The 13,289-nt window shown below is 42.0% G+C and overlaps 1 protein-coding gene across 1 annotated transcript in view; it reads right to left on the reverse strand.

Moving 5' to 3' along the window:
• LOC115161786 (A-kinase anchor protein 6) overlaps positions 1-13,289 on the reverse strand; it is a 238,109-nt gene that overhangs the window by 137,395 nt on the left and 87,425 nt on the right. The window lies entirely within an intron of this gene.

The following is a 13,289-nucleotide window of genomic DNA, read 5'->3' on the forward strand; positions in this document are numbered from 1 at the left end:
CTCAGCTCTGTACATCCAGTGTTCACCCCCTGGTGTACAGTGTATGGATGCAGTAAAGCTTCACTTATTGAGCGGTGTTCGGTGTTCGGTAATTGCGTTCATGGCACCAGAATTCAACATGATTATATTTCTCTCATTCTCCATGGCAGGCCTCCTGCTCATTATGTGACAGTGATGAAAATCAAAGATATTGATATAAATGACCTCTATTCAGATGTGGATAGAGCCCCAGTATTTATGTTTTTGGACCTGACTTCTTAGACAGGCTTTGATATGGTTGTGGATGGCTGGGTCTGAGGCTGGGTCTGAGCCTGGGTCTGAGACTGGGTCTGATAGTGGGTCTGAGGCTGGGTCTGAGGCTGGGTCTGAGGCTGGGTCCTGGTTTAAAGGTAGAGCTGGTATCAGTACCATCCTAATACTAGGGCCTGGATGGCGACACTAGTGTAGTGGGCATAGCCAGGACCTTGCTCAGTCACTAACAAATACTCTCCCTCCTGCTCTATCTTCCTCTTTCTATTTCTCTTTACCCCTCTCCCTCTCTCCCTCTTCCATCATAAAAAGTATATTGCATTAATGTCTTGACTGTGTGCAGTAGGCCAGTGAGATATGCACATTACAGACACTGAGACTAGAACACAATCCCCCAAAACAGGGATATTATGTGTGTTTCCTTTTCATCCTCCCTCTCCACCAGTAAAGCTTTCAACCAAGATGAATACACAGCCCCTGGTGACAACAACCAAGATGAATACACAGCCCCTGGTCACAACAACCAAGATGAATACACAGCCCCTGGTCACAACAACCAAGATGAATACACAGCCCCTGGTCACAACAGCATTAACGGCAGGGCTTAGCGTGTCATAGAATGGGTTTGTGGGCCAGTGTAATGCACCAGGCAGGAGGAAAAGCGTATGAATAACATGAATGAACAACAACCCTTCTCTTCTTATCCATCCCCTCCAAACTTTTCTCAGAGAAAGAGAGTGAGATAGGCAGGGAAAAAGAGAGAAAGACAGGTGGAGAAAGTAGAAAAAGGAAGAAACTGAAAAAAGACAGCGGTAGAGAGGGAGGGAGAGTGAGAGAAAGGCAGACTTGAAGGAATGGAAAGCGAAAGAGCAAGAAAGAGTGTGAGAGAGAGGGGGGGATAGAGGGAAGGAAGGCTCTGCTCGTCCGTGGCGTCACACTTGACTAGGCCCCTGAGAAACCCCCAGTAGAACCTTCAGCTGCCAGCTAGCTGTCTGTTGCCATGAGGATGAAGTCATCTCCAGAGGCCCGCATGCTAATGTATTCAATCACCTCCCTGTGTGACACGTATCATCTCAGGTGGCGCGCCTCGCTGCCTCTCTCTCAGCCCCATAGCCTCACAGCCTCGCTGCCTCTCTCTCAGCCCCATAGCCTCACAGCCTCGCTGCCTCTCTCTCAGCCCCATAGCCTCACAGCCTCGCTGCCTCTCTCTCAGCCCCATAGGCTCACAGCCTCGCTGCCTCTCTCTCAGCCCCATAGCCTCACAGCCTCGCTGCCTCTCTCTCAGCCCCATAGCCTCACAGCCTCGCTGCCTCTCTCTCAGCCCCATAGCCTCACAGCCTAGCTGACTCTCTCATAGCCTCAGCCTCTCTGTTAGCCCCATAGCCTCACAGTCTCGCTGCCTCTCTCTCAGCCCCATAGCCTCACAGCCTAGCTGCCTCTCTCATAGCCTCAGCCTCTCTGTTAGCCCCATAGCCTCACAGCCTCGCTGACTCTCTCTCAGCCCCATAGCCTCACAGCCTAGCTGACTCTCTCATAGCCTCAGCCTCTCTCTCAGTCCCAACTTCAGCCCCAGCCTCAGCCTCTCTGTTAGCCCCAACTTCAGCCCCAGCCTCAGCCTCTCTGTTAGCCCCATAGCCTCAGCCTCTCTGTTAGCCCAAGCCCAAGGACAGCAGAGGAGAGGATGTGCTAATCCTCTGATTGTATGTAACCCATGGAGATGTCTGATTGGTAAATACATTTAATCCTATGTAATAGCCAAAGTGGCAACCTAAGCATCTAACAAGCAGTAACAACCATTGGAAAGATACATGGCTGATAGTACATTACAGAACTATAACAGCAAGCATTTGATTTCAATGAATTTTTTTCAATGCATGAAATGTATGCATTGCATATGCAACAAAATGTTGTTCTATTTTATATGTAGGCACTGTAGACGAGCCAAATATGAATTCTCTCACAGTCGTCATTCTCCGTTCCTGCCAGGAGGTGGCATTGAAACCCCACTGTGCTAATCAGGCTTTACCAACAGGAGAGAATCCACTGTGTGGCTCACTGACAGACTGTGGAGATAAATAGTCAAAAGACTGAGTCTGCCTCCTAAAATGGCACCATATTCCCTATTTAGTGCACTACTTTTGACCAGGGCCCATAATGCTCTGGTCAAATGTAGTGCACCATATAAGGAATATGGTGCCATTTGGGACAAAACCGGAGTATTTTCAAGGCATAATAGCTACAGACTGTGTAAAACTACAGATAATATTCAATCATATACAGTGGAAAATGTTGATGCTAAAGGATTATACAATACTAGTTATGCCTAGGTAGTATTTATAGGCTGGCTCATAGTAACTCTACTAGCATTGACATTGTCCTGGAGACTGTGGAACAAGTGTCAGACAGACATCCCTGTGATGGCATGGCAGGATACCATGGAGTCACTCAGGACCGAAGCTCATCAGGGCTGAGGTTCACAGACTATGGAGAATATAATATCACTACTTACTGTATGTGTTAAAGAATGGAATGAGTCTGTGTCTCTTTCTCTCTCCAAATAATACATTAGCACCCAGCTCCTTCATAGATGTGATTACATGCTCTTCATTATTTACCTAATGGTCTAATTGCATTATAGGTGGATGAGAGACATTAACATGAGAGGCATGCAGGAGAAGGTTGCAGTGCGTTGGTTAGTAGTTTTATGAGGTTATTCTACGTGAGAGTAGAGAGAAGACCAGGGAGCGACGTGTTTCACTAAGCCTTTAATGTGCTAACTGGCACTGGTTTTCGCTTTTCGCGTTTTAATATTTCTGAATGTACTCTGTAGCTCCACTGCATTCCTCTCTTTCTACAAATACGAATTGGATCAGAGCATACAGGTATGCAGCATGCTGAATGATCCTCAAAGTAGGTTAGGCCATCTCCTCTGATGTGTAGGTATTCAAAACTTGTCACATAACCTTAATCCTAAGTCTGGCATGCTATGCGACATTGTAGGAAAACTATCCTTGTTGTGTACTAATGCCGTATTACCATATGCAAGACGACAACAACGATTAATCTGTTCATAAATCACTTAATCAATACTGTAGCTGTCAGTATACAACTGACCTTTGAAGATGTGTTGACATGCAAATGCATATTGACACCATCATTATGAACCGGAATGAATTAGCAACACTGTCTAGTTTGGGAATACATTAACTTTGGAGTCAATCTAGGGCTGGTAAAATGACCGTATAACCGCGTAACAGACGGTTATGGATGAATAACGCCATGAAAATAAAATAACCATCACAACTGTTAAAAAGAAGATATACTGAGTTTACCCCCCCTTTTGCCCTCAGAACTGCCTCAATTGGTTGGGGCATGGACTCTACAGTTGTGTGAAGTTGGCTGGATGTCCTGTGGGTGGTGGACCATTCTTGATACACACAGGAAACTGTTGAGTGTGAAAAACCCGGCAGTGTTGCAGTTCTTGACACAAAACGGTGCACCTGTCACCTACTAGCATACCCTGTTCAAAGGCACTTAAATCTTTTGTCTTGCAAATTCACCCTCTGAATGGCACACATACACAATCCATGTCATTATTGTCTCAAGGATTAAAAATCCTTCTTTAACCTGTCTCCTCCCCTTCATCTACACTAATTAAAGTGGATTTAACAGGTGACACCAATAAGGGATCAAAGCTTCACCTGGTCAGTCTATCATGGAAAGAGCAGTTGTTCATACTGTTTTGTACACTCAGTGTGTATATACAGTGCATTCGGGAAAATACTCAGACCCCTTCACTTTTTCCACATTTTGTTACGTTGCAGCCTTATTCTAAAATTGATTAAATTAAATATTTTCCTTGTCAATCTACACACAATACCCCATAATGACAAAGCAAAAACAGTTTTTTTTGTACAATTTTGCAAATTTAGTCAAAGTTAAAAACAGAACTACCTTATTTACATAAGTATTCAGACAGCTATGAGACTCAACATTTAGATCAAGTGCATCCTGTTTCCATTGATCATCCTTGAGCTGTTTCTACAACTTGATTGGAGTCAAACCTGTGGTAAATTAAATTAATTTGATTGGACATGATTTGGAAAGTCACACACCTGTCTATATATGGTTCCACAGTTGGCAGTGCAAGTCAGAGCAAAAACCAAGCCATGAGGTTGAAGGAATTGTCCGTAGAGCTCTGAGACAGGATTGTGTGTCACGTCTACCCCTGCTTCCCCTCTCCGGCGCTCGACGTCACCTGTTTACTAACATCCGGTCCTGGCAACCCATCACTACACACACCTGGCAACCCTTCATTACGCACACCTGCGCCTCATCATTAGGCACACCTGGACCTCATCCCTTCCCTGACTACTCCCCCTATATGGGGCAGCAGGTAGCCTCGTGGTTAGAGCGTTGGCTAGTAACCAAAAGGTAGCAAGATCAAATCCCCGAGCTGACAAGGTAAAAATCTGTCGTTCTGCCACTGAACAAGGCAGTTAACCCACTGTTCCTAGGCCTTCATTGAAAATAAGAATTTGTTCTTAACTGACTTGCCTAGTTAAATAAAGGTTAAATAAAAATAAATATATAACACTCTGTTGTCATTTCCCGTCTAGTGTTATTGTTTATGTTCTCATGTCCAGACGCTTCTCTTGTTTTTCTATTATTACGTGTTCATTTATATTAAACTGTCCAACTACACCTGCTTCCCAACACCCTGCGTCTCCATTACAATGTGTGGAAGCACATATTTATTTATTTTATTTTTTATTTAACATTTATTTAGTGGCTTGCGAAAGTATTCACCCTCAGTGTCATTTTTCCTATTTTGTTGCCTTACAACCTGGAATTAAAGTAGATTTTTGGGGGGTCTGTATCATTTGATTTACACAACATGCCTACCAGGTTGAAGATGCACAATATTTTTTATTGTGAAACAAACAAGAAATAAGACCAAAAAAAATGAAAACTTGAGCGTGCATAACGATTCACCCCCCAAATGTCAATACTTTGTAGAGCCACCTTTTGCAGCAAGTCTCTTGGGGTATGTCTCTATAAGCTTGGAACATCTAACCACTGGGATTTTTTCCCATTCTTCAAGGCAAAACTGCTCCAGCTCCTTCAAGTCGGATGGGTTCCGCTGGTGTACAGCAATCTTTAAGTCATACCACAGATTCTCAATTGGATTGAGGTCTGGGCTTTGACTAGGCCACTCCAAAACACTTACATGTCCTCTAAACCACTCGAGTGTTGCTTTAGCAGTATGCTTAGGGTCATTGTCCTGCTGGAAGGTGAACCTCCGTCCCAGTCTCAATTTTCTGGAAGACTGAAACAGGTTTCCCTCAACAATTTCCCTGTATTTAGCGCCATCAATCATTCCTTCAATTCTGACCAGTTTCCCAGTCCCTGCTGATGAAAAACATCCCCACAGCATGATGCTGCCACCACCATGCTTCACTGTGGGGATGAGGTTCTCGGGGTGATGAGAGGTGTTGGGTTTGCACCAGATATAGTGTTTTCCTTGATGGCCAAAAAGCTAAATTTTAGTCTCATCTGACCAGAGTACCTTATTCCATATGTTTGGGGACTCTTCCACATGCCTTTTGGTAAACACTAGACGTGTTTGCTTATTTATTTATTTCTTTAAGCAATGGCTTTTTTTCTGGCCACTCTTCCGTAAAGCCCAGCTCTGTGGAGTGTACGGCTTAAAGTGGTCTGGTGGACAGATACTCCAATCTCCGCTGTGGAGCTTTGCAGCTCCTTCAGGGTTATCTTTGGTCTCTTTGTTGCCTCTCTGATTAATGCCTTCCTTGCCTGGTCCGTGAGTTTGGTGGGTGGCCCTCTCTTGGCAGGTTTGTTGTAGTGCCATATTCATAAAAAAATGTAATAACGGATTTAATGGTGCTCCGTGGGATGTTCAAAGTTACTGATATTTTTTTATAGCCCAACCCTGATCTATACTTCTCCACAACTTTGTCCCTGACCTGTTTGGAGAGCTCCTTGGTCTTCATGGTGCCGCTTGCTTGGTGGTGGCCCTTCCTTAGTGATGTTGCAGACTCTTGGTCTTTCAGAAGAGGTGTATATACACACTGAGATCATGTGACAGATCATGTGACACTAAGACTGCACACAGGTGGACTGCATTTAACTAATTATGTGACTATTGAAGGTAATTGGTTGCAACAGATCTTATTTAGGGGCTTCATAGCAAAGGGGTGATACATATGCATGCGCCACATTTCAGTTTTACATTTTTTTTTACAATTCTGAAACAAGTATTTTTTTTTTATTTCCCTTCACCAATTGGACTATTTTGTGTACGTCCGTTACATGAAATCCAAATAAAAATAAATGTAAATTACAGGTTGTAATGCAACAAAATAGGAAAATGCCAAGGGGGATGAATACTTTTGCAAGGCACTGTAACTAGGCAAGTAAGTGAAGAACAAATTCTTATTTACAAAGACGGCCTACCCCTGCCAAACCCGGACGATGATGGGCCAATTGTGCGCCGCCCTATGGGACACATGGCCAGATGTGATTCAGCCTGGAATTGAACCAGGGACTGTAGTGATGCCTCTTGCACTGAGATGCAGAGCCTAAGAGCGCTGTACCACTCGGGAGCCCCCATATCTGGGGAAGGGTACCAAAAAATGTCTGCAGCATTGAAGGTCCCCAAGAACACAGTGGCATCCATCATTCTTAAATGGGAGAATTTTGGAACCACCAAGACTCTTCCTAGAGGTGGCTGCCTGGTCAAACTGAACAATCGGAGGAGAAGGGCATTGGTCAGGGAGGTGACCAAGAACCCAATGGTCACTGAAAGAGCTCCAGAGTTCCTCTTTGGAGATGGGAGAACCTTCCAGAAGGACAACCATCTCTGCAGCACTCCACCAATAAGGCTTTTATGGTAGAATGGCCAAACGGAAGCCTCTCCTCAGTAAAAGGCAGACGACAGCCCACTTGGAGTTTTCCAAAAAGCAAGATTCTCTGGTCAGATTAAAGCAAGATTTAACTGTTTGGCCTGAATGCCAAGTGTCACATCTGGTTGAAACCAGGCACCGCTCATCACCTGGCCAATACCATCCCCTAAGGTGAAGCATGGTGGTGACAGCAGCATGCTGTGGGGAAGTTTTTCAGCAGCAGGGACTGGGAGACTAGTCAGGATCGAGGGAAAGATGAATGGATCAAAGTACAGAGAGGTCCTTGATGAAAACCTGATCCAGAGCTCTCAGAACTTAAGACTGGAGTGGAGCCTCACCTTTCAACAGGACAACTAAGCCCACAGCCAAGACAACGCAGGAGAGGCTTTGGGACAAGTCTCTGAATGTCCTTAAGTGGCCCAGCCAGAGCCCGGACTTGAACCCGATCAAACATCTCTGGAGAGACCTGAAAATAGCTGTGCAGCAACGCTCCCCATCCAACCTGACAGAGCTTGAGAGGATCTGCAGAGAAGAATGGGGTGAACTCCCCAAATACAGGTGTGCCAAGCTTGTTGCGTCATAGCCAAGAATACTCTAGGCGGTATTCGCTGCCAAAGGTGTTTCAACAAAGTACTGAGTAAAGGGTCTGAATACTTATGTAAATGTGCATTTTATTTTTTATACATTTGCACAAATGTCCCCCCAAAAAATGTTGCTTTGCAATTATGGGGTATTGTGTGTAGATTGATAAGGGACAAAGGCTTTCATCCATTTTAGGATAAGGCTGTAATGTAACAAAATGTGGAAAAAGTGAAGGGGTCTGAATACTTTCTGAATGCACTGTATATATATATATATATATATATATATATATATATATATACACACACACACACACACACACCAGTACCAGTCAAAGGTTTGGACACACCTACACATTCCAGGGTTTTTCTTTATTTGTACTATTTTCTACATTGTAGAATAATAGTTAAGACATCAAAACTATTGTTAGGTTCTAATTCTCAGAGTAAAACTCGACAGACAGTATGAAAGCTTGAGATCAAGTTTATTCATCCCAGAGGGTCAATACAGCTGCATTCAGACAAAAACTTTTTTTTCACACAAACACTGATATTTAAACCTTTCTCCTAGGCTGAGTCTCCTCTTACCCATCTGAACAAACGTTGTATCTTTACTGCTAGGCAGGAAACTCAGTAATAGGGCCATAAACTTTGCTTTCTCCCTTAACGTGACCTGACCTCAACCCCCTTTATCACTAATCCATGGCTCTCTCCCCTTATCCAATGCCTGCCACATGTGATCGCTTCCCTGCACTCAGCACAAGCTTAATTGCACACACTATATACCTTCCTCCTACAGATGACCATTAACTTCTGGTGTAGACCCTCTAACCCTAAGCACCCAATATTTCAAAAGGATATATGATATAATGTAAACATTATATATTACCCACTCTCCCTCAGTGACATGAATAAGTATATTTCATATTCTCAGAACCCAACACTATGAAGTAGCCACCATTTGCCTTGATGACAGCTTTGCACACTCTTGGCATTCTCTCAACCAGCTTCATGAGGTAGTCACCTGGAATGCATTTCAATTAACAGGTGTGCCTTGTTAAAAGTTAATTTGTGGAATTTCTTTCCTTCTTAATGCGTTTGAGCCAATCAGTTGTGTTGTGACAAGGTAGGGTTGGTATACAGAAGATGGTCTTTCATCAAATAGGTTTAACCTCTCTTGGGTAGGGGGATTTATTTTCACGGCCGAATAAAAAACGTACCCGATTTAATCTGGTTATTACTCCTGTCCAGAAAGAATATGCATATAATTGCTTGATTTGGATAGAAAACACCCTAAAGTTTCTAAAACTGTTTGAATGGTGTCTGTGAGTATAACAGAACTCATATGGCAGGCCAAAACCTGAGAAGATTCTATACAGGAAGTGCCCTCTCTGACCATTTCTTGGCCTTCTATAGCCTCTTTATCGAAAACAGAGGATCTCTGCTGTAACGTGACATTTCCTAAGGCTCCCATAGGCTCTCAGAAGGCGCCAGAACGGGGAAGGATGACTCTGCAGTCCCTGGCTGAAAAACAGTAGGGGTTTTGGATAGTGGTCGATCTGAGAACAATGACACGGGCGTGCGCGTGCACATGAAGCCACCATTTTCTTCTTTCAGTCTTTGAACGAAAACAACGTCTCCCGGTTGGAATATTATCGCTATTTTACGAGGAAAATCGCATAAAAATTGATTTTAAACAGCGTTTGACATGCTTCGAAGTACGGTAATGGAATATTTAGAAATTTTTTGTCACGACATGCGTCCCCGCACCACCGTTCGGATAGGGACCTGAACGCACGGACAAAACAGAGGATATTTGAACATAACTATGGATTATTTTGAACCAAAACAACATTTGTGGTTGAAATAGAAGTCCTGGGAGTGCATTCTGACGAAGAACAGCAAAGGTAATCCAATTTTTCTTATAGTAATTCTGAGTTTAGTGAACGCCAAACTTGGTGGGTGTCAAATTAGCTAGCCCGTGATGGCGAGCTATCTACTCAGAATATTGCAAAATGTGCTTTTGCCGAAAAGCTATTTAAAAATCTGACACCGCGATTGCATAAAGGAGTTCTGTATCTATAATTCTTAAAATAATTGTTATGTTTTTTGTGAACGTTTATCGTGAGTAATTTAGTAAATTCACCGGAGGTTTTTGGTATGTTTGCTAGTTCTGAACGTCACATGCTAATGTAAAAAGCTGGTTTTTGATATAAATATGAACTTGATTGAACAAAACATGCATGTATTCTATAACTTAATGTCCTAGGAGTGTTATCTGATGAAGATCATCAAAGGTTAGTGCTGCATTTAGCTGTGGTTTGGGTTTTTGTGACATTATATGCTAGCTTGAAAAATGGGTGTGAGATTATTTCTGGCTGGGTACTCTCCTGACATAATCTAATGTTTTGCTTTCGTTGTAAAGCCTTTTTGAAATCGGACAATGTGGTTAGATTAACGAGAGTCTTGTCTTTAAAATGGTGTAAAATAGTCATATGTTTGAGAAATTGAAGTTATAGCATTTTTAAGGTTTTTGAATTTCGCGTCATTCGATTCCACTGGCTGTTGACTAGGTGGGACGATTTCGTCCCACATACCTGAGAGAGGTTAAGTCCATCTTATGGCAAAAACAGCTCAAATAAGCAAAGATAAACGAAAGTCAATCATTACTTTAAGACATGAAGGTCAGTCAATCCGGAACATTTCAAGAACTTCGAAAGTTTCTACAAGTGCAGTCACAGAAACCATCAAGCAATATGATGGCATCAGAGAGGATGGCTGTTGTTTCATTGGCTCCTAACCAACCATGCTATTTTGTTTGTTTTTTCACATTGTTTGTAACTTATTCTGTACATAATGTTGCTGCTACCGTCTCTTATGACCGAAAAGAGCTTCTGGACATCAGAACAGCGATTACTCACCTCAAATTGGACGAAACAAAAATATTTAATGTGTCGGATGGGAAGGTTATACTTCAAACACCCGAACATGCCCTCATCCCCGTCATTCGCTGGAGAAAGAAACTGAGATTTCGCAGAAAGAGATCGGGGTGCCTTGTGAGGATCAGGCGACAAGTGGCTAATCTGCCTGTGCCATCCGTACTGTTAGCCAACGTTCAAATCGCTGGAAAATAAATGGGACAAACTGAAAACACGTATATCCTACCAATGGGACATTAAAAACTGCAATATCTTATGTTTAACCGAGTCGTGGCTGAACAACAACATTAATAACAGACAGCTGGCGGGTTATACACTCTATCGGCAGGATAGAACAGCAGCCTCTGGTAAGACACGGGGCGGGGGCCTATGTATATTTGTAAACAGCTGGTGTACGAAATCTAAGGAAGTCTCGAGGTTTTGTTCTCCTGAGGTAGAGTATCTCATGATAAGCTGTAGACCACACTATCTACCTAGAGAGTTTTCATCTGTATTTTTTGTAGCTGTCTACATACCACCACAGACCGATGCTGGCACTAAAACCGCACTTAATGAGCTGTATACCGCCATAAGCAAACAGGAAAGTGCATACCCAGAGGCGGCGCTCCTAGTGGCCAGGGACTTTAATGCAGGGAAATTTAAATCAGTTTTACCTCATTTCTATCAGTATGTTAAATGTGCAACCAAAGGGAAAAAAAACTTGAGACCACCTTTACTCCACACACAGAGACAAGTACAAAGCTCTCCCTCACCCTCCATTTGGCAAATCTGACCATAATTCTATCTTCCTGATTCCTGCTTACAAGCAAAAATTAAAGCAGGAAGCACCAGTGCCTCGGTCTATAAAAAAGTGGTCAGATGAAGCAGATGCTAAACTACAGGACTGTTTGCTAGCACAGACTGGAATATGTTCTGGGATTCCTCCAGTGACATTGAGGAATACACCACATCAGTCACTGGCTTCATCAATAAGTGCATTAATGACGTCGTCCCCACAGTGACTGTACGTACATACTAGAGGTCGACCGATTATGATTTTTCAACGCCAATACCGATTATTGGAGGACCAAAAAAAGCTGATACCGATTAATCGGACGATTTTTATATATATATTTGTAACAATGACAATTACAACAATACTGAATGAACACTTATTTAACTTAATATAATACATAAATAAAAGTCAATTCAGTCTCAAATAAATAATGAAACATGTTCAATTTGGTTTAAATAATGCAAAAACACAGTGTTGGAGAAGAAAGCAAAAGTGTAATATGTGACATGTAAAAAAGCTAATGTTTAAGTTCCTTGCTCAGATTTGATTTTGATTTTATTTGGATCTCTTTTAGTCCCCATTTGGACTAATCTTTCAAGAGTCCTTAAACATTAAAATACAATGTATAATATGAACACCTGTTCACATATAACACACTATTACAAACATACATAATATACTAACATAATGACCCAATAAATACTCAATCTAAAAAATATTGATTCTTCATCTACTATAGTCTCACAACATTTCTATGTATTATATTTAAATCGTTTTCAAATAATGTTTAAATTTATATATTGAAAGGTTTCTGGTTTGCTCAGTTAATTTATTCAATTTCTTTATTGCTCTAAATTTAAATGATATTTTGCTTATTTCTCTTTTCTGTCTGGATAACGCATAGATGGTGGACAATCTATTCCTAGTATTTACGGAATGTCTGTCTCTTACCAACTGAATACCATTGTGAATAGAACTTGGCCATTTTAAATGATGTATATTATGAAATAAAATAAGCATGTTTTTTTCAATTATCTTGTCGATTGATGACCAACCAAGAACATTGCGCATGACTGCAACAGAAGAACCATATCTCCACCTTAAAACAATCCTTGCTGCTTTGTTCTGTGCAATCTGCAGCCTCCTAACTTCACTTGATGACGCATTCCCCCAGACCACAGAGCAGTAGTTCACCTGACTCTCAATTAATGCTTGTGTTATTTGCTGAATATTTTTTTCTGGTAAATATTTAGCTATCCTTCTGATTATGCATGCTGTTTTTTTCTTCTTTTTTACATAGATTAGTTATTTGAGACGACCATGATAAGCAGTTGTCTAGCTGCACTCCCAATAGTTTGGTTTCTGCCACTTCTTCAATTAGTACTCCTCCCATACTTAATTGTATCCCATGCTGTTTTGGCCTTTTCCTAGTGGAACAGACCAACATAACTTTGGTTTTCTTGGTGTTTAAAACAAGTTTGTTTTGGCAAACCCACTCCCTGATATTCTCTCAATCTCCTTGTGAAGCTTGCTGTACCTGTTGAACCGATTGTCTTGCTGCATAAATTGTAGTATCATCTGCAAATATAGTAGCTTGAGTTTCAGCTAAGGCATAGGGAAGGTCGTTGGTATATCTTAAATAAAGAAGTGGCCCAAGGCAGCTGCCCTGCGGTATTCCACAGTTTAACACATGAGGGGAAGAAAATGAACCATTGATATAGGTGGACTGTTTCCTATCAATTAGATATGACTGTACCCAATTCAATGCTACCTCCTTAAAACCGTAATGCATTAATTTTGTCAAAATTATTTCATGATC

The sequence above is a fragment of the Salmo trutta genome, chromosome 25 (genome assembly GCF_901001165.1).
Source record: "Salmo trutta chromosome 25, fSalTru1.1, whole genome shotgun sequence".
NCBI lineage: Eukaryota > Metazoa > Chordata > Actinopteri > Salmoniformes > Salmonidae > Salmo > Salmo trutta.